General features: G+C 46.1%; 1 protein-coding gene and 1 non-coding gene across 2 annotated transcripts in view; both read right to left on the reverse strand.

Annotated features, from left to right (window-relative positions):
* The window catches only part of CWF19L2 (CWF19 like cell cycle control factor 2), a 1,282,529-nt gene that overhangs the window by 350,810 nt on the left and 909,155 nt on the right, over positions 1 to 22,564 (reverse strand). The window lies entirely within an intron of this gene.
* TRNAR-CCG (transfer RNA arginine (anticodon CCG)) lies at positions 17,932 to 18,004 on the reverse strand. The gene has a single exon. It is a non-coding gene; the product is annotated as a tRNA-Arg (tRNA).

The raw sequence follows: 22,564 nt of genomic DNA on the forward strand, positions 1-22,564 counted from the left end.
GATCAATCGGGCTTCGTCCCGAACCGCCAATGCAGCGATAATACTAAAAGGCTACTGCATCTAGTGGATAAGACTCACTTCCAAAACTCAGACTCGGCGCTGTTGGCTATCGACGCAGAGAAAGCGTTCGACCGAGTCGACTGGACCTACTTGCAGAAGGTCCTGCAGCGTTACCAGTTAGGCGACCGCTTTCAAGCCTGGATCGCAAGCTGCTACTACCACCCTCAAGCTCGGGTCCGGCGAGGAGGCCTTAAATCGGACCCCTTCGAGATACAGCGAGGCACACGTCAGGGGTGCCCTCTTTCGCCCCTCCTATTCGCCTTATACGTGGAGCCACTTGCGCAGAAAATCCGAGACAATCCTCGCATCCGCGGTATCACCTCCGGCCATGAACCTCACGTGGTGGGGCTTTATGCCGACGATATCATCGCTGCTCTCGACCGACCATCCCACTCTATACCTGCTTTCCTGGAGGAACTGGAGAGCTTTGGGGCGGTGTCTGGCTTCAAAATCAACCGGGGGAAATCCTTGATTTTGCCTCTGGGTAGCAATGCCCACCTTCGCACTCCGGCGCCTGACTTTGGCTGCGATTTACAAACATCCGCACAGCTCCCATACTTGGCAATTACTCTCACCTCCTCCACGAACTCGACAGAGACCCTTAACTATAAAACGCTCACCTCTCAGATTCGGGCCGATCTTACACGTTGGTCAAAACAACCCCTCTCCTTGCTGGGCCGCATAGCGGCAGTAAAGATGTCAGCCTTACCTAAGATTTTGTATGTCTTCCAGACTCTCCCGGCCCTGCCGCCGCCTGGCGCACTTGCTGACCTGCAAACCGCTTTCCATCAGTTCATTTGGGAAAAGAAACGCGCGCGGCTGCATAAACAAGTGGCGCACAGAGGTGTAGACGAAGGTGGTCTCGGAATCCCCAACCTCTTGCAGTATTTTCAAGCCTCACAACTCTGCTACTTGGTGGAATGGTATAGGCCAGAGTCCGAGAAGAGATGGCTATTTCAGGATAGAGCAGTGGCCCAGACGTCACTATGGAAGATCCCATTCCTTGCTCGCCAACACAGACCACGATATCTTCTTCGATCCCCCATCACGCGCACCATTATGAGGACTTGGAACATGGTGGCGGTCAAGAGAGGCCTAACAACTTTCCCCTCCCCACTCACTCCAATCCTAGACAATCCGGAATTCTCACCGGGCGCTGACCCTCGTGCCTTTCCACAATGGCGTGGTACGGATTGCCGTTCTGCCGGCCATTTCTTTGACTTAGAGGGATTTCTCCCCCTCACCGATATTGTACAAGGCTATGGAGTGACCAAGCCTCACATGTTCCAATACTTCCAACTCCGCCACTGGCTTTTGAGCCTGGAATGCGCTCCCCTAGTTAGTCGGCGAATGACACCATTCGAGAAGTGGCTGGTAACGAAAGATTCGGATCGGCACCTTGTCTCAGACCTTTACAAGATGCTATCACCCGCGGCCGGCCCAGGCAAGACGGCGGGACAGAAACGCTGGGAAACGGAACTCGGCAGGGCATTATCGCCCAAGGAATGGGGGTTTGTATACTACAGAGCTGCACACACCACTCGTAATACTAGTGCCAGAGAGGCGGCGGTAAAATTGGCCATATACTGGCACCTTACCCCGGTCAGACTCAATCAAAGCAATCCACTTCGAAGTGCGTTGTGTTGGAGGGGCTGCGGTGTAGGGGCACTTTGACCCATCTCCTGTGGGACTGCTGCGCACTTCAGGAATACTGGAAGGCGGTTCTGGATGATATCGATTCCACCTTTGAAACTGAAATTCCACGCTTCCCTGCATACACAATCTTGGGACTACCCAACGCGCTTACATTTCCTCTGAGGTCCCCTCGCGGTAAACAGATGGGCATTGCCATGCAAGCAGCGTCACAACATATCCTATCACTCTGGGGATCAACCACCACACCCACTCACACTGGATGGCTGCATAAACTATGGTTCACGTTGGGCATGGAACGTATTCACGCCACGCTTACACACACAGCAGACCACCACAAGATCCCCCATAAACTCGAATGCCCTGAAGCATACAGCTCTGAACATGTCATAACAGAGGTTCCAGACAAACGGCATACTGGTCGGGTGGGGGGAGGGGATGTTGGGAAGGGGGAGGGGGGTTTGGTTCTTCTTCTTGTTCTGGTCAGTTGACTTTATTGCATGGCACCTTAATCATAGCATCGGCATTGCATATCTGCGTTGGCATATTTTTCTTGCTTACTTGATGACCTTTAGAGAAGACGTGCCTGTCTGTCTCGCTCGCTATATATGCCTGCTGCATACCTACTGTTTTGTCTTGCCTATTTTTGCTCTCAAAACCAATAAAACAAATTTGAAATTAAAAACTAAATTCAGGCTGCAGTGGGCGTGGCCATCAGCCTCCCTTTTCTCAAGGTTTCTTAATCTGTGGGCATGTATAATACTGAAAAGGGTCATGCCTGAGGGGGAATTGATGTGACATTCATTGGTGTGCAGATGAACGTTGATTGCGCTGTGGTATTGTTCCTGTCTGGTGGCAGAGGAGTGACACATCATGGAACTGCCAAAGGTAAGCCTGTGAGGCCCAGGCTGTCGGAGGGCAAGGAGTATAACAATAGGAGAAGATGAAGAGTAACCACTGAAGGGGAATAACACGTTCTCTGGGAATAGAACCAGTGATTAAAATGATATTATGCTAGCATCTGACGCCCCAGAGATTGTATGCATTAGATAGCAATACATCTGATCTCTGCAGAACAGTCAGCAGAGAGAAAGGAATAACACATACTCTATGGAACTGTGATCTTCTACATGACTACTGGGAGAAAGTATTGTCTGATATTGAGATAGTTATGAGACTGTCAAAACTGGCAGACCCAAACAGCATTCTTTTAGGATGGAGGCAACATAGGAGGAAAAAATAACATTTACATTCATAATATGGTGCTTCTGGCCAGGTGAGGGACAACTCATATCGAAACATACTAGATTGGCATGGTAAATTGGATATGGAGAAGGTGACAAATAGAATTGCTGGTGCAGAACATTCTTTTTACTAAAAAGCGTCATCCTTCGCTGGACTAATTCTGTCCTAACCAGAGAGAACTCAGATGCTCGAAAACATTAATGGGGCTGCAGATTTTACCACTGTAATACCTACTAATATGTATAAGTCTAACTCCTTTGTTGCAGCTTCAATTAGTCAGATTGTGGTACAATTTAAACCATCTGGATGGGGTAATCAATGTGTGCAACTGGTGAGGCGAAGGGATGGTTGGAACTTGCTTGTTTTTTGTTTGAAAACTTTAATAAACATTTTGGGAAAACAAAAATGACTTCTAGTTCCCAGAAGGTTATATGTAATTCCTATCTTTAAAAAGAACAGCTTTAGGAGGGTGAGACAAGCTTTTATTTTCTTACAACTTCTAGTGATACCATTTTGCACACTCTACATTTTTTACGGTTCACCATCAGACAAAGGACAAATTGTAAATAATATCTGTATTGTAACTTATGTTTTTTACATGTGTATAGTTCACCTGGATTTTATAACACTCGTCAATTTGTAGTCTGTTTTACGGTATAGCATAGGCCGTATGACTTTTATGGTTTTAGCCTTAAAGCCGAATAAAGTTTTATTGGAGTACTTGGACTTCCAGTTGTGAAAACAGGAAGAGTTGTGGGCGTTGGGGATTTATGCACTGATCAAGGAAGAAAGAGCAGTAAGTAGGAAACCTCATACACTTGAAAGAAGTATTTTTTTGGGTTAGTTTATTTTTTTAATGGTATTAATAATTTTGTTGTGATGTATGGAAATTGCTGCAGTCTCAGAGGACAGTCTAACAGGTAATCTGGCAAAAACCCAGAGACACTTTTTAAGACATCCAATCTGGAATAATACTAGAGCCAAAACTACTTGAACCTGGAGTTAGAAGGTAAAAAACAAAATGCATAAAATTACCTAAAAGAGACTAGATTGCAAACCTTTGATCACGTGGGATTGGGTAACAAGATCATAACGAGTCCATTGATTTCTCATCAGGTTCAGGACCTCTGTGCATTATTCCATGGTTGGTGGCTAATGATCTCAGCCAGACTACTTAGGATGCACCTACCACCATAACTAGACAGCCTGGGAAAATGATGTCTTTCGGACCATAAAAACATATCAAGAGAATCATTTAGGTGTCATCTACAAAATTATTAAACTGGCTCCTAAATGATGCTTTACACCTGGTAGTGTTTGCACTGGTTCAGCGCACCTTGTAATATAGCGCATTGTGCAGTATGTTGTTTGCTTGAGCTTCTTCAACTCTAAACTGGTCTATTCCTCCACTGCTCTCACGACTTCAATGATAATTCACTGTCTCCAGTCCATTATCACAACCACTGCTCAAACCTCTAGATTTTAATCGATGTCCACAGTAAACTGCAATGCTGTCCGGCTGTGAACACCGCTCACTGTTATGATCCAAGTTGTGCGCTTCTCAACAAATACTGCTAATGCATCAAAGCATCTTGACAATGTAAATCAGATGAATCAGGAGATAATATACAGACGATGTTTGTAAGAGGTAATACTGCATCAGATTTTCCTCCTTTTTTTCTTTTGTATCCAACTAATTTCAATGGAAAAGTTGGTAATGCTCAAGGAAGTAAAAAAGGGAAGGCTGTAGAAGTTAAAAAACATACTATAAGATGGTGGACATTAATCACAAAGGCATTTTGGAGACGTTGAACTAGTACTCCTAACTTACATGCCTTTGTGCACTGATTGGCAGCAAACATCTAAAATGTGAACATTCAAGGAGTATTAATATACAATTAGTACAAACAGCAAGGACCGTGAACTCTTGGTATTTTTACTAATAGAGAGGTGGATATTTTGGCGCCAAATCCTTGAGACGTGTACAAGTATCTAAAAAAGTACTCCTGTAGTACTATTCCTGGTACCTAAATACTGGTCGACCACTATGTCTGCTATATTTTAACAGTATAAATAAATTCCCTCTGCTCTTCAGCTCTCCGTATACCCTCAGTCCCCCATCAGTATGCAATGTAAACCAGAAATTAGGACTTTGTAACAATGTTTAAAATACACCAGTGCACAGCTGCTGCCACACTGGACAGAGACGCTGCAGAAGAAGATATTAGAGGATTTAAGGGATTAGGATTCATATTTTATCGTCGTGATGTCAGATGGTAGTATTCAAGCATAGTCCTCAATCTGCAGTAAAATAAGATGGGTGGACACACATCTACAAAGACCTAAAAATGGATGAACACAGTTAATATGCCATAATGGTACAGCGAGACATCAAACGTCAGCCACTGCCAGGATTCGGAAATTCAGTGCTGTGACAGAAATTTCAACTGGGGAAAAGCATCTAATTTGGTTGTCGCTGTGAAAAGCATGAATTTCTTGATTCTATTAACTTTTCTTTAGTTTTTGAATCATAATTGAAGCTTTACACTACTTGTTATTCAATTTAGCATGCCGCTACTCTGGAGGCGAATGTTCATGTTTTCCCATGTGTCCTTTGTAATTGTCTCTGATCTACAAGTATAATAGGCAGATTCTGATTGCAAAGTTCGCTCTGGAATGACAAATCTAAATCTTCCACAAAGGGCACCATCTCCTTCATTCCTGAAGGATTTTTGTTAAAACTAATCATCTTAGACGGCTGTATGCTTGTTATGAATTTTCTATATTAAAAAATGTACGCATTCGTTTTAGAACTCGGAGAACCTATATGACCTTCAAGACTGATTGTAAGTATGTTCAAAACCTGGTAAAAGGATGATCCAAGGAGAAGGGCTATGTAAACAGCCTCCTGAGAATGCCACCTAACCATAAACTCACCTTGAAGCTATTTGCAAGAACGTGTAATCTGCACGTGAAGTTGCAAACCAACACAGAGACTGTATAGGAAAATCACATGGCGCATAAAACCATTTTTACATCACTTAGTGGTCTTCTTGTACGTACCCTCTGCCATTTTAAGTGTTGTTCATCAATAATTTAAGAATGTTCATTTCCGTTAAACATTAGTATAAGGCAACTTTTGTGTCAGTTCGAAAGATGTTGCAGATCCTTCAGACACTGCCATTTGGAAAAAATATTATGGGTTGGCACCTTAATAAGGTTTTCCTTTTCGAGGCAATCACTTATTTACATATTCTGCTTTTATCTATTTAAAACAACACATTTACTTCAGATCACCAAATGATTCTCATACAGTCTTTTACTTGGTCACACAGAGCAACTGGTCGAGATATTTTGGTTTAACATGAGCGCAAGTAGCACCATACAAATTGGAATCGGATAAATCATAGCACTAGGCTCTCATGATAACAAGTTCAGTAAAGCTTTAATTTAAATAAACCAACACTTGCTAAACTAGATTGCTAACAAAATTGTAAAACCTAAATACATTTATATTCACTTAAAAAAAGATAAGTTAAAGTTAGGTGACAAAGTCAGTCATAATGGTAGGCTTTAAACCTGAAAACCACTGAAATTCGCCAGTTACAGTTCACTAAGAAAACTATACGTTGCACCCCGCTGCACACCGACTATGACCTCACTTATTACATCCCGCATGACATGTTAAATGACATCAGTGATGACATCAGCCACCCTACTACTATTCAATTTACTCTATATTAGTAGTATGAAACATCTAGTATGAACTTACCATCATTTTAACAACAGTCCAAGCTGAAGCTGTATGCTCTTCATCTGTGGAGACCCCTTATGGCTGGATTTTGTGGCCCGGAGAGTATTAACACCCTAACTGTGGCGGCAATTTCGCCGCGGTGCGGGCGTACCATTGAGTGGCGGGGCTGCGTCAGCCAACGGACATGCGCAGCACTATGGCGGTAGTGCTCGCGACGGCCGTTGGCCGATGGGCGCAACGAAAGGGTTAAAGAAAGACTCAAATACATACTTATGGTCGTTTTGAATAAAAATGTATTACTTTAAATATTTTTGTGACAATTATTATTGAGCATTGCCATTTGTATATTAATAGGAAGTACATTGGATCATGGTTATTGCTAAAATATTCTAGTGGCTGTTTTTTTTTACAAAGCGAATAGGTATGCTTTTTTTTTTTTTAATTTTCAAAACATTTATTGACAAATTAGCATTACCAAAATACAATTTTGCATCGAATCAGAGTATCGTACATATTAGGTCATGTGCGGAGTACATAAAAAAAAGGAAAAGACCAATCAGAAATAGGAATTATCTTGTACAAGGAAGGAGCAGGCCCGGCAGGGGAGAGATGGGGACATGAAAGGAAGCGGCTACTGACTAACATCGGCGGCCGCTGCGGGCGTAGTGCCGGAGGGGAGCGCGGGAGGGGCAGTCTGGCTCGGATGTGGTCGGGTATGAAGGTATGTCACTAAAGGGCCCCATATGTAGGTTCGGCGAGATCTCGCAGGCATAAGGTCCCAGAATTCATATAGTAGGGTCTGGCATCTCGAAGCATCTTCAAGCCATTGGGCGAACTTAGGCGCCAGTCTACAACCCCAAAACATGGACACCCTACGCCGCGCAAGGACGAGCAGCATTGCAACCAATCGGCGAGAGGCGTCCAGGCAAAATGTAACAAAGCCCAGCAAGCATAACGTTGGGTCAGGCTGTACCGGTGTAGAGGTGATCTCAGTAATGGCGGCACAGACCTCCCGCCAGAAGTCCGACACCCTTGGGCATAACCAAGCAAGATGAGAAAAATCCGCGGCAGGGGCAGAGCAGTGCAAGTATTTTAGGTGTATAAGACGGAGGCGGTAGTAGGGAGATAGTTTCTTCGTCTGGTTACAGTAATAGAGCCAATCAGCTTGGGAAATGTCCACACGAGATCCTCGCCTCACTTCACACGGGCGCGATCAGTGGAGATGGACGACAGCGTAAGGGCGTATAATTTGGTCACCAACTTCCGGGGAGTGGGGGGTGAGTATATAAAGTCAAGAGAGGGCATCGAAGGTGGAGGTTTGGGGAACGTGGGATGTAACTCCTTACAGATAGCCCGCAGCTGATAAAAGAGCAATGTATCCACGGACCTGAGGCAGCAGGGAGAGAATAGAACTTGTTTCCGGGGTAGAGATCGCCGATGTCGCCAGCCCCAGGCAGGCAGCATGTTTGGCAATGCCAGAGGGTTGGAGGGGAGGGAAAGCGGGATGACGTGCAATCGGCATAGTATTAGCCGATAGTGTCGGAGAGTTGGAAAGACGACGCTGTCCCAACCAGGCCCAGCACGAGGTCTCGACCGTGTCCACCTCAGCTCGTGGGCGACTGGCCAGGGAAAACAGGGCGGTGTTCAGTGGCCAAGATGCTGCAAGGTCAGCCTCAACTGCAAAGTGAGGCTGGTTTGGGGTGGGGTGAATCCAGAAATGTAAAAAGCTGGCCTGGGCACTTAAGGCATAAAGCTTTAAAATTGTGGGGCGCCCATGTCACCAACCGACATGGGGAGAGTAAGGATATGCAATCCTGGATTGTTTGCCAGCCCAGACAAGGGAATGGATCTTACAAAAGAAATGGGTAGTTAGAGGTATGGGGATATTCAAAAAGAGGTAAAGGAATTTCGGGAGGACCACCATCTTGGCAATGGCTCTACGACCAGCCAGTGACAGGGGGAGCCGGTTCCAGTGAGGTATTTTGGACTCGAGACAGTCCACCGTACGACAAAAGTTGGCCCTCCAAAGGCCATCCACCTCCCTGCTCAGCCAAATACCTAGATAGCGAGTGGGCCAGAAGCCCATAAGAAAGGAAAGTCTGGGGTGAATGGCCTGGTGGCATCAGTAAGAGGGAACAGAACTGATGCCGGAGAATCCACCAAACTGTATTATCTAGCGCACGAGGGGACTGAGATTTTCTTGGGGGTGACGGACATACAATGTAATATCATCTGCATACATGGAGACCAAGAGGGTGCGGGCCGAAAAGCAGATGCCCTTCTGAGTGTGGTGTTGCTGGAGGTTGGCAGCGAGAGGCTTCATCGCAATGGCGAAGAGCATTAGAGAGAGTGGGCACCCCTGTCGGGTTCCACGTTCAATCAGAATGGGATCGGAGATTTTTCCATCGATCCGAAGGCGGACAGAAGGGCGGGTGTGGAGGAGTAAAATTTTACGAATAAAGATGCTGCTGAAGCCGAGGCACGGTAGAAGAAAGAATAAAAAGGGCCACTCTAGGGTGTCGAATGCCTTGGTGGCATCGAGAAGAGCAGCCACTGCAGGAAGGCTAGGATTAATCTGATGAAGGACATAGAATATGGTCTGGAGTTGTCGGATGTGGCGCGGCAGGAATGAAACCGGACTGGTCAGGGAGGGCGATAAGGGGCATGAAAAGGAGAAGACGAGAGGCTAATAACTTTGCGAAAAGTTTATTGTCCGTATTAATTAAAGAGAGGGGGTGATAAGAATCGCGGCTATCAGAAGGTTTGTCCGGCTTAAGTAAAAGCGTTATCATTGCCTCATGGAGCGATGGCGGGAGGAGACCATTGTTGAAGGAGTCGTTGTACATGGTGGCCAAATGCGGCACCAGAAGCGGAGCAAAGCTCTTACAAAACGAGGCGGGGAAGGTGTCTAATCCAGGGGCCTTATCACCCGGCAAACTGTTAATAGCAGGGAGTATTTCTTCTTTAGAGAAGGGCTCGTCTAGAAATTCACGATGATAGTTTTTGAGCCAAACAAGTGCGAGGGGGTCAAAATATTGGTTGAAGTTCTCACGTGAAGGGGTGGAGCCCGTGGTCTAGAGTTGCGTGTAATAATCCGAAATAGGTATGCTTTATATATATTTGTTGTGCTGATGCCCCTGATAAAGTCAATAGGTCTGTCTTTTATATTATGGTGTTATGACCCTTTGACGAAGGCAGAAGCCAGTAGGTCTACGTTATTTAAAACAAAACCCCTTTATATTGGAACTTTACGATAAAAAACCCTCAGAAATTCACTGAAAAAAAAGAAGGTTAAAGTGACATAGTTAGGTATGGTAATAATATCTTACATTACATTTACAAAACAACCTCAAACATTCACTAGAAAAATAAAAGGTTAAAGTGATGGTATAGTAAGATGAAACGGAAAATTTAGATAGAACATTTTAAAATACAAAAACACTAAAACTCACTAATTATTGAAGAAGCTATTGTTAGAAATGGGGGACTTTAGCTGGCAGAGGTATGCACTTTTGTCAAAGTAGGGACCTTACTTCTAGTCAGATAAGGGGATTACACACTTTTGATAACCCGTGTTCACCCCCTTAGTAGCTTGGCATGAGCAGACAGGCTTATGCCAAAGGAAACGTATAAAGTATTTGTACCCAAACACACAGTAACACAGTGAAAACACCTCAAATGGTCACCACACCAGTTTAGAAAAATAAAGTATCTTTATCTAAACCAAACAAGACCAAACGGCAAAAATCCCACATACAGGTATCAAGATATACTTTTAGAACAGTTACTTCAGTAATAGAACTTTGCAGAAACAAATAGCTCCACCTGGGGCTATTACGATGTCGTGATAGGCTTAAATCCAAAATACGCCGCAGACCGTGAGGTCCACGGGCCGGGCAAGGAGTCACAAGGTGCCCCAAACCACAGTACCTTGGAAACAAAGTCTGCAGACAATGCACAGCGTCCTGGATGTGAGGTGTTGGTGCAGAGGAGACTCCGGTTCCCAGTTGCCACGGGGGAGGCGAGGTATCGATTCCATGAGGAGGCGTGGCGTGCAATACAGTACTGGGGAAGTTAGGCAGCGTCGGCAGTGAGGCGTCTGTTCCAGTGAGGTGATGCGAAGTCGAAGAGTTTGTGAAGTCACCCTTATCGGTTATCGGCTCCGCGATAACGGGATGCAGGCACTGGCAGTGATGGGAAGGCCGATACCTGCAGGTGTGGAAGGGCAGCAGAGCTGCGGTGTGGAAGGGCAGCTGAGCTGCGGTGCAGCTGGGCTGTCACTGGAGGCAGTGCTGATTGCGTGGGAGTTGTTTTTCTTGCTTTTCAATACAAAGCTCACAATTCTCAGGGCCCAGGAACTGGAATTAGTGCCTATTTGAATGCAGGACTCCGCAGAGGAGTCCAGGCGTTGGTCAGTGATTGCAGGTGAAGTCTTTGTGGCCCTAAGTAGGCAAACACACTAAAGCCCTTGGAGATTCTTCTTCAAGCAGGTTCACAGCAAAGTTCCAGGCTTTGTCCTCTCCTTGGCAGAAGCAGCAACTGCAGGCCAACCCGGCAAGGCACCCACACCAAAGGGGTAGTGCTCCTCCTTACAGCTCTCCAGCTCTTCTCCTTGGTAGAGGTTCCTCTTGAGTCCAGAAGTGATCTAATTCTCTGGGGTTTAAGGTCCACTACTTATACCCCATTTTATCTTTGTTCTCTTTGTGGCAAGGGTCTCTGAGCCAAGTCCTAACCAGTTCTGTCCTCTCTGATGCAGCATGACCACAGGTGGTGGACAAAGCATTGTGTAAAGGAGACACAACCTATTTGGGTGGAAGTGAAATTCCTCCCACCACTCTAAAAGCAGCCACAGTCTATTCAGCCCAGATATGAGCCACCCAGGAAAGGCAGGACACACCAGAACCCCCCCCCCCCCTTTGTGGCTGTCTACAGTGAATGCACATCCCCAGCTCCTGTCACTCCAAAACCAGGTAGTTAATACAAAAACAGCAGAGACACACAGAATGGTTAAACAAGATAATGCCTACTTTCCAAAAGTGGAATTTTCAAACACACAATTTAAAAGCCATCTCCTTAAAACAATTATGAGATTAGAGAGCCTAAACTCCATTTTTCTATCTTTTCTAAATGGAAAGTTATACTTGTAATATGTTACAAAGGAACTCTCATGTTAGCTTATGGGACAGATAGCCTTTAAATAGTGAAAACGAAATTGGCAGTATTTCACTATCATGGCATGTAAAACAGGCCAGCACATGTCCTACTTTTTATATACACTGCATTCTGCCCAGGGGGCTAACTTGGACCAACCTGGCGTGCACCTTAAATGTAAGAAAAAGGGAAGGTTGGGGCCTGACAAGTGGGGGCACTGGCCAGGCCGTCATGGCAGTTTGAAAACTACGCGTGCAGACACTGCAGTGGCAGGTCTGAGATACATTTACAGGGCTACTCACGTGGGGAGCACACTCAGTACTGCAGACCTACTGGTAGCACTTGATTTCGAGGCCATGGGCGCACACAGTGCACTGTACTAAGGACTTAACAGTAAATCAAATATGCCATTCATGGATAAACAATCTGAATAACAATTTCCATAGGGAGCAATTGCACTTCGACATAAGCAGTGGCAAAGATCCCAAAGCATCTAAGCCAGCAAAAAACGAAATCCATCACACAGTAAAAAATGCAGCAGGTAGAGGAAAAGAGTCAGGAAACCACACCAAGGATGCCAAGTCAACAAATATAACTTCTGGCCACACCATGCACTGCTTACGACCTCATGTTACATCAGTCATGACATGTTCAATTACATCTGAAGTTACATCATTAATGATAACACTGTGCATGACGTGGGTACAGGTTATACTTCAGTAAACTATAACTGAAGGATTTCTGTATTTTTTTGTTTAAAATGTTACATTCTGTTAGATATTTTCACCTAACTATAATGTCACTTTAACCAATGAGTGGATATATATATACTACGAAATTTTCATGGAGAGTGCTCAGCATTTGACAGAGGTAAAACTTTACAATGCCACAAGATAGCCCTCCTTTGAGATCCCAGAGAAAGGTGACCTATCAACCCAAGTTCAGGAAAGACATCACGGTACTAGACTTCACTTGCCCTTTGCTACTCTCAGAATGTTATCATCCCACAAAATTACTTACGGCAAGCAACTGCAGTTTTAGTGTGAGATCTACACGTAGCAATAACAGAAACCATATGCAAACGTAGTATATTCTGAGAAATGCCATCCAGAGAATCCAAATATCTTGGATACCACAACGGCCACCGAAAAGATCCTACCTGGAGCTCTCCGCTATTCAAACTTCATAGCTGTTATTCAATCATCGTAGGTGACCATGTGAAGTGCTTTTGTGATGAAGCCTTAAAATACTTTCTGGCGAAGGAGGAGTTCAATTAAAATAAAATCCTACAGTAACTTTTTTCATCAAGTCAAATGTCCGAGCTCCAACTCAGGAGTGATTAAATCAAACTTTGGACCAGTCATACAATAAGGACCTGTAGGAATGCATGCTCATTTATATTACCATTAAAATTATTTCCTTTAGGAAAACATTGGTTTCATATGCTTCCCCCTTTACAGTAGATACAATGTACTTATACTGAAATTGTTTAAGCTTTTGTTCTCCATTTAACTTTATTAATTTCCTTAACTTTTTTAAAAAGCGCAGGTGCCCCCTTACAAAACTGAGTTTTGGTCCCAGGCTTGGCAGCCATCTAAGGAAACCTACCAAACCGAGACATTTCTGAAAACTAGACACCTGGGAGAGTCCAGGGAGGTGTGGCTTGTGAGGATTCTTCAGCATTTTCTTACCCAGATTACCCCGAAAACCTAACTTTTAGCTAAAACATCACATTTTCCTCACATTTCTATGTGGTAAAGTTAAGAGATCACTGCGCAGGCACACATTTTCAACCACCCAGCGTTCTCCCAAAATGATACCTCACTTGTGTGGGTGCGCAAAGCAGAGTCAGTATTAAAAACACAAAGTCCAACTCACAGAGAACAGGGAGTTTCTTATTCTTTATTCGATGCACAGAAATACGTCAAAAAATAAAAAGCAAATATGTTCTGTTTTTCTCAAACCCTAATCTTTGTAATCACTGTCCTTTTAATATTCATGGAAAAAGTGCCTTTTTAGGCAATCCCAACTCTAACCAGCCAATCAGCAAATTATTGTGAAACACAGTCAAAATGCGAAACTTCTGGTTCCCATCAGACCACACAACTATCAAATTAAACAAGCATTTGCAATGCAATAGGTCTCGCATTTACGAAACTCTCGAAAATGCGAGACCCAATGCATTGCAAATGGTTGTCGGCAAAAGCACCCCATGCCACACTTTCAGTTTAATGGTGGCCATGCCCCTTTCCTTAGACCCGGTGTAAAGAAAGGGGTGGGGCCACCAATAACGTGAAAGTGCGACATGGGGTGATTTTCAAACAAATGTAAAATAAAGAATGGAGAAACAAAAAACAGGCGGCCGCAATGTGGCGTACTGCGAGAAAAATAAATAAAGCCTTACAAGAGCGTGGTGAAAAGCATTTAACAAAATAGTATTCGGAAAGCCTTTGGAGCACCAACACACGTAACAGGGGGAAGTCCTCCTTGGAGGGTACAAACGAAGACAAGGCTTTACTTAGGAGGGACTAACAAGCCTATTAACGAATCAGAAACCAGCATTCACCAAGGACAATGACAAAAGCAAATGAAAAATATGGGCGGAGTGTGGATAGGGCTTCAAGGCCATACCTCAATACAGCATGCCTCGCAGAGGAGCGCATGCTCTGCCTAAGTTCGACCTAAAAATGGGGCGAACTGACTGGAGCATCAAGTTAAGTTGGCCTGGCATACCATGAAAGACTTAAATATCTAATGAGATAGGAGCCTATGGCAAATGAATGTGAAAAACCTGCTTTAAAAATGCACTATCTGGTCCCATTTTTAGGTTTTGCTTGGCAATGCGTACGAAGTACGCATACGCTAGCAAAATCTTATGTTTTGCTCTGTGGGGTCGGGTATCCGCCCCCTCCTCGCCCCCTCCTCCCATTGGCTAGCTCCATAAATGGAGGCTAGCCATTGGGAGCTGGATCTGTCCGTCAAGGCCGGACCAGATTCGGGGGCGTTCCCGACATTTTTTCCCTCTCCGCCTCTGCGATGTCGTCATCGCGGCGGTGGGCGGAGTTTCTTTTTTTTAAAAATTTGTTTGTTTTTCCCATTACGCGGCCGACCGCCGCTGGAGGAAGTCGAGGTGAGTGCTGCCGTTCCCTCCCCCCTCCCGCTGTCCGTGAGCCCCCCCCCCGCCCACCTCCCGCGTCTCATGTCGATTAGTTTCTGGAGCTCGGCTCGGGTCCATTCCCGCCCCCCCTCCCGCTTCCCGCACCCCCTCCCGCTTCCCGCACCCCCTCCCGCTTCCCGCACCCCCTCCCGCTCGGAAGTGCATGTGCAGTTGCCACCCGGAAGAAGTCCAGGTGAGTGCTTGCTTTTTTTTTTTTTGCCCGTTCCCACCCCCTCTCCCGCTCTCCCTGTCTCCGGCCCCGGTCCCGCACCCCTCCCGCTGCCTCTCACGCTCTCCGTGTCTCCGGCCCCGTTCCCGCCCCCCTCCCGCGCTCAGTGCTAAAGTGACAAGTGTGCGGCTACAAGAGAAAACAAAGCATCATCCGAGGCACAACACTGCAAAAGGTAAAAAGACACCCATCCACAAAAACAAGCGTCACGTCACTGATTTGTTATACGGATTTGAGCTTGGCGCCTGCAGGAAGGAAGGCACGTTGTGGTGTGTATGTAGTTTGGTGGCAGGGAGTTGTACTATACTTCGCGTGCAACATCTAACTAGCTCCGGAATGCGCTATTCCCTGACCTTCGGTGTACCATGAAGGGCCGGATCGAACTGGCCATTAAGTTCCACTTCTAGCCACGCTCCCGCCATTGCTTGTCTCGACCTTTTAAAGTGTGCATAGCACGATCGTTGTGAGCGGCAGCGCCAGGCACTTAGTTCTTACAACGTTTATTTGGGAGGTGAATATAAAAATATTGTATTTGATGTTTTTTTCTTTCAGCGTGAGTTACCTCCATGAAAAGACCGAGGCATATGTGCCATGGTGTGGACTGGGTTGCCCAAAAGCTTAGCTAAATTGGACGCCCCTCCCCTTTCGGATTTTCCCGGTTTGAAGTTAAGACATTGTTGGCGGCTGACCCTCCCCCACGTAATGCTGGACATGCCATGCGTTCTGGCCAGATCTCTTCACTGTTGCGCCTTTTCACGTTAAAAGCAGACCTTTACTTAGATTTTTGCCGACTGTTATTGTTCGTGCAATAACACGCTGTCCATCCTCTCTACACGCTAGTCCCAAACCCTGCACCCGGGACCAGTGTCACATGCTCCTGTCTCCCACCTCTGCCCCCTAGTACCTGTGTCTCCATGCGTCTGTCCGCCCTGTGCCAGCCTTTCCTGTCCAGACAACCCCGTCACTTGCTCAGTCCTCACCTTCATGAACAACTTCCTCTTCGCTCCTCCCACTCCCTGTGGCTCCATCACTCGCTCTTCCCTTTCACCGCACTCTCCTTCTCTCACTGCCTCTCTCTCTTCTGCTCATACTCTCATCCCGTCACTCGCTCTTCCCTTTCACCGCACTCTCCTTCTCTCACTGCCTCTCTCTCTTCTGCTCATACTCTCATCCCGTCACTCGCTCTTCCCTTTCACCGCACTCTCCTTCTCTCACTGCCTCTCTCTCTTCTGCTCATACTCTCATCCCGTCACTCGCTCTTCCCTTTCACCGCACTCTCCTTCTCTCACTGCCTCTCTCTCTTCTGCTCATACTCTCATCCCGTCACTCGCTCTTCCCTTTCACCACTCTCCTTCTCTCACTGCCTCTTTCTTCTGCTCATACTCTCATCCCGTCACTCACTCTCCCTTCAACACACTGTTAACTCTCTCCAATGCACCACTCTCTCACCCTAATTTGTTTTTCCTTCTTGGCTCTATCTCTATTCATTATCCCTCCCAGACTCCTCCTGATTCTATAGAGCACTTTTCAAAAAATGTTGTAACCATCGTCCATTTGCGTGAGATTACGCTATTGGCATTGTAAATGACAATGCCATTAATTTATCTGTTTTCAAAACCAACACATAAATACAAAATTTGTCATTGACAATGCCAATAGCTCTAACTTTGTCAAAGGCAAAACCATTGCATTGTAAATGCTTGTTAGGTTTTGCCTCGGCAATGCGTACGAAGTACGCATGCGCTAGCAAAATCTTATGTTTTGCAGTGGGGAACAGGGACTCGCCCCCTCCTCCCATTGGCTAGCTCCATAAATGGAGGCTAGCCATTGGGAGACGGCTCTGTCCGTCAATCCCGGACCAGATTCGGGGGCGTTCCCGAGAATTTTTCCATTTTGGTGACGTCAGCCGAAAGCCTGTTCTCGGGAACGCCCCCGAATCTGGTCCGGCATTGGAAACAGGCCGGGAGGTCGTGGTTTCCGCTTCTCGTGCTGTCTTGACCCTGCCCCAGTATAATTTGAAAACCAAGCCGTGTTGCTAAAACGGAACGAAAGTAAGTTGAAAGAGTCTGTCATCGGGTCTGATAAGGAAGTAAGGGTTTGATTATGTGTGCAGAACCCACATAGTAATGACGTTATCCGTTATGCCCCCATGTAGACAACCGAGCCGTGCGGGGCCGAGTGGCGTGCTCAGATTAGCATCACAGCCTGGCTTGCTCTTGCCTCTTCCCGTTATGCCCCCATGTAGACAACCGAGCCGTGCAGGGCCGAGTGGCGTGCTCAGATTAGCATCACAGCCTGGCTGGCTCTTGCCTCTACCTTTCATCTTCAGGAGTTCAAACAAAAGAGCACGGAAAATAAAGATCTAGAAAAGAGTGATGGAGCCCGTAAGCAGTAGAGGGGAAGAGCAGTGGGCGCGGAACCCACTCTTTTTTCGCCGCGGCTGGGTCTTCTGCTGGGAAATAATGTCTTCTGTCCATTTCAGCAGGTCGCCAGTTAGACACACACGCGCCCATCCAGTCTGTGGTAGGTGCCACTAGGCAGCCCCTTTACACGGAATTAAAAAATCACGACGTTCATATATCAAAGACGGACACTCGGAGACATTTCGTTGAACATTATGTTTTTTAATATTGTGATCTTGCTAGTTTCTTATTTTCTCCAGGATATAAAAATCTCCCGATGCGACCCAGGTGGGACTTGAACCCACAATCCCCAGCTCCGGAGGCTGATGCCTTATCCATTAGGGCACTGGGCCAGCTGAAACAAGCGCTCGATACAGGAAGTCTCATGGCTACTCAGCGCGCGCCCACTCGCACTGAACGGAAGCTGAGGAGGATCAGATGGAACCGAGGGCTCCCCGCAGGTGACCCCAGAGAGAAGAGGGGGAACAGCCTAACCCGACGCATGGGCTTCGGACTCAGAGGGGCCATGACGGCCGCCGAACACGCCACCCGTTCGCCTCCCGTACCTAACGTGGTCTGGAGGACTAGTGGACACGCTTCATTCAGAGGTACCCTCCTATCCCACGCACACTCGAGAGGAGGAGAGCAATCAAAGTTACTCTGATCTACTGACTAGTTATGCAATTTTCACTTTCTAATTCACTGTTCTGACGGAAATGGAGAACTACAGATCCCAGGGTGCTCTTCGGCAAGTATTAGCTATACCTGGAGCGAATCCGCACGGCGCATGCGTCCAACGGAGTAAAAATCACGCTTCACGAATGGAATACGAGTTGACGCGCACAAGCTCGTGGCTAGGGTTCTCAGTAAGCATAACAGTGCATTCTGGAAGTTGTTCCAAGTACCGGTGAGTAGCAAAATACCATCGAAACGGCGGGATTCCAATCAGAACTGGTAACTCGAGTTCTTTCTGCCGTGAAGAAAGGCTCTATTCCCACGCAATGGGGCGCTTTGTACCGAAGCACAAAGCAGCCCCTTCTCCGGTAACCCATCTCAAGCCAAGAGTAAATGTATGCAAACGCTGACATTTCCGAGTCAATTTGGGTAAAGGACTGCGCAGATAATTCATACCTACCTGCGCATAAAACCACATTCAACCCAAAAGAAAAAAATGAAATGAACGAACTGCTCTGAGCCAAGCAACCATCGCATACCATGGTGCTTCGAAACGGGGCTGTCGCGCGGAGCCACAAGTTTAGCAGTGCTCTGTATACTGCACTGTTTTAACCTTTGAGTAAGGTGTGCTAAACGCCCCACCAACCGGCAAAAAAAATCCTAATTCAAACAATCATTCATTCATGCATTCGTGCATCCATAATTCTACATCCCTGTGTTACATTCGCGTTTGTTACTTCAACCTAAGTGCTAAAGGAGAAGGCGAATTCAAGCGGTCGCCCCCGGACAACTGCATTCTCAGGGGTCTTTTTGTTCGGCTTTTGAGTGCCCTGCATATAAAGACATGCGGGGCTGTCAAAACACGCGGGCCAGGCTGTGGGTGAGACGGGATATGACGCGCTTGACATCTGTCCAAGCACAGCGCACGTATTATTCAGGTCACTGGCTTCACGTGCTGAAACCTTTAGACCTCTTCTGTAACATTTCGAATGTTATTACTGCGGTAGGAAACAAAACACAGAGAAAAACACATCACTCGTTATGGCTGCATCAATAGCTAATGTAGAATGAATGATCATTGTAGTACTGTCCTAGCCATCCATAACTAGACTGACTACCTATTGTATGCAAGAGCAGTGGTTCTACACCTAGGGTCCGTGAGGCCTATTCACGTGGGTCACAATGGTTTAACAAAATTAAATATGAAAATTAACACATTATAAACTATCTGTAAATAAAGAAGTAAAACTGAAAATGTGAAAACTTTATATATTGGATTGTGAATTAGACATAATATTTGAATATTTGAGCATTTGTTTGATGTATACCTTTATGTATGGTTTTGAGGTTCAAATCATAGAAATTGCGTAGGCCGGGGGTCCTTGGCTTCTAATGAGGACTCAGTGCCAATTGGGTGGGGGAGGGGGGTCCCCAGGTTCCAGTAATGTACAGTGCTGTTCTGGGTTTTTCTGGAGGTATTGTAGCAAATGCACCTTTTCACAGCAGTCTTTCCCGATTTTTTGCCTGTTATGGTCCTCAGCCTTTTCAGATATTAAGACTGTGCACTGACAGTGTAGTTCAGTGAAACAGTGCATGTGATACATATCTAAACTTGTACTTTTTATTAGGCTCCACCCAACTGGATTGTTGAACTTTGGATTAAGGCCATGTTAGGTTGGCAGAGAAAATGCACTAATGCTGTGGAAGTCAAATGTCATATATGGGCTGGAGTGTGTATCTACACCACCCGGAATGAGCCTCAGTGCCAAAAGTTCCACTCAGACACCCCGGACTGGTGCCGTTAACGGTCAGCACGATGAATGCTAGTTTTGATTCTATCCCGTGCCTCTTTAATCCACTACCAGACGCCCTGCCACTTTATCTCTTGCAGATTCCTGCTCTCTCCCTTTGTGAGGGTGTTTCCATATGTCTCTTTTTTCCTCTTTCCAGTGGGTTTGTTTTACCCTCTCTTGCTCGTGGTCAATGTCTGATGAGGAAGAATAAGTGTCAGTCACCAAAAAAGAATATCAGTGGGCTCCACCAGCAGCCACAAACTCAAATTAAGTACTGCCATCCACATATTCAACAAACGTGTGAGTCCAGAAAGCACTACTGTGCTATGGCTGGACTGCAGATTAAAAGCCCAGCAGGGTCACATGGCAAGAAACTGTACTTTGCCATGTAGGAAAAGCTGCTTTATATAATACCCAAGTCCCCCCTAGAAGCCCAACAGCACCCATTGGCATTCATTCTCACCAAGAGGCACGTAGGGATTGAGCGACGCTACGTTTAGATGTTGGTAGGAGAGGTTTGCTGCAACATCTGTCTAATGAGGGTGGCTAAGTATACTCCACCGTGTACTGCAGTGGGAAGACTGATCAACAACAGGGTGTGAACATGGCCCTTTACCATGTACAGTTACGAGAAGGAGCCGCGTTAACCCGCTGAGCTACCTCAGTAACATTGGAAGCCGTGATCTGCCAGTTACACGGACTCTGTCCCAGCCCTGCGATATTTTCAGCGCTTCTGCCCCCCCTCCCGTTGTCACCCCCCCCTCCCTGGCTAATCACCCCTCCCCTGCCCCTACTCCTTCACTACTGCCGCCTTGATGCAGGATGCGCCCTCCCCCGCACATCTCCTGCCGAGGGGGGGCCCGCACACTGCCCCGCACTGCCTGGCTCCTGCAGCACTCTCAGCCACGAGAGGACCCCGCATCCGGCTAGATCCCTCCAGCGCCATCCAACCCCAGCACTCCGTGCATCGTCGACACATCCTGGAGCCTCCAGTGACCCCCTCTTGCCCTGCACATCTCCCCCCCCCCTGCAGCCCACCCCAGACCCGCAGCCCTCTGCCCTCACCTCACACTCTAGAGCCGCCACTCTTCTCCTGACAAAAATTCCCCGGACAGAAAGATGCCAGAGACACACGGACATAGAATTAAATAAATAAATACACACAGACACATCGGTGAGAAAGGTTGCTTTTATTTAAAGTTACAATTCGTGTCTCCCTGTTGCCTGCTTGTGCCTCCGTTTTCGTGTCTCCCTGTTGCCTGCTTGTGCCTCCGTTTTCGTGCCGTGACTCTGTTGCCTGCTTGTGCCCCTGTTGCCTGCTTGTGCCTCCGTTTTCGTGCCTGTGAGACTGAGTGCAGGCTGTGAGTGCAGGCTGGGAGTGCAGGCTGTGAGTGCAGGCTGACGGACTGTGCGTACCTGTGTATGTGTGCAGCTATGTGTACAAGAGCTAAGTGATGCTGTGTATGTGTGTGTGATGCTATATGTGTATTATGCTATGTGTATGTGTGGGTCTGTAGCTGTGTATGTGTGCAGATGTGTCCAGGAGCTGAGTGATGCTGTCTGTGTGTAATGCTATGTATGTGTGATGCTATGTATGTATAATACTGTGTGTGTGTGTGTAACTGTGCATGTCTGTAGCTGTGTGTGTATGTAGCTGTGTATACAAAGCCTGTCAATGTGTGTAGAGGAGGAGCTCTGTGTGTGTGTGTATAGCTCTGTGTACATATACCTATGTGTGTATAAGTGCAAATGCAATAGGTCTCACATTTCGTAACCATAAAGCTATTTACTAGTAAACGACAAAGCCATTTGTTTATCTGTTTTACAAAAAAAACATAGGTGAAAATTTTGACATTTACAATGCCAATGGCTCTAATTTTGTCAAAGGCAAAACCATTGCATTGTAAATGCTTGTTATAAATATTTATCGGAGTGGACCCCCACAGGACCCTCCCTAGAAGATGCCAGGTCCCTTGCTTCACCTCTCTACAATTCTGGGCAAATATCATGACCAACCACTTTCAAAAAAACCCTGATGCAAATCCAAGAACAGCAGGCAAACTGTGTCTTCATGAGCATTGTTTACTTTTTGAAGCTTCCACTGAGCCTGGGTCCGGGATATTACACATTAGATGTTGCCAAATTAATAAATTCAGCAGTGCAATGTGCACACTTCTGATTAAATAAAAAACAAACTTAAAAAAAACGTATTAAAACAATTTGTTGTGATGTTTCATTATTATGAATACATGAAAAATTAAGTGTCTAAATAACCTCTTCACCTTCGTGCCGCAAATTAGTGATCGAACCTTACAGGTGATCTTAAATCAAAATGTATTAACAGTAAAGACTCATTTAGGCCAATAATATAGTTTATATTCAATATATGGTCGTTGTGCATCAATTACTACAGGTGGACTTACCTACTAATGTTTTATTTAAATC

This window comes from Lissotriton helveticus, chromosome 8 (genome assembly GCF_964261635.1).
Source record: "Lissotriton helveticus chromosome 8, aLisHel1.1, whole genome shotgun sequence".
In the NCBI taxonomy this organism is placed as follows: Eukaryota; Metazoa; Chordata; class Amphibia; order Caudata; family Salamandridae; genus Lissotriton; species Lissotriton helveticus.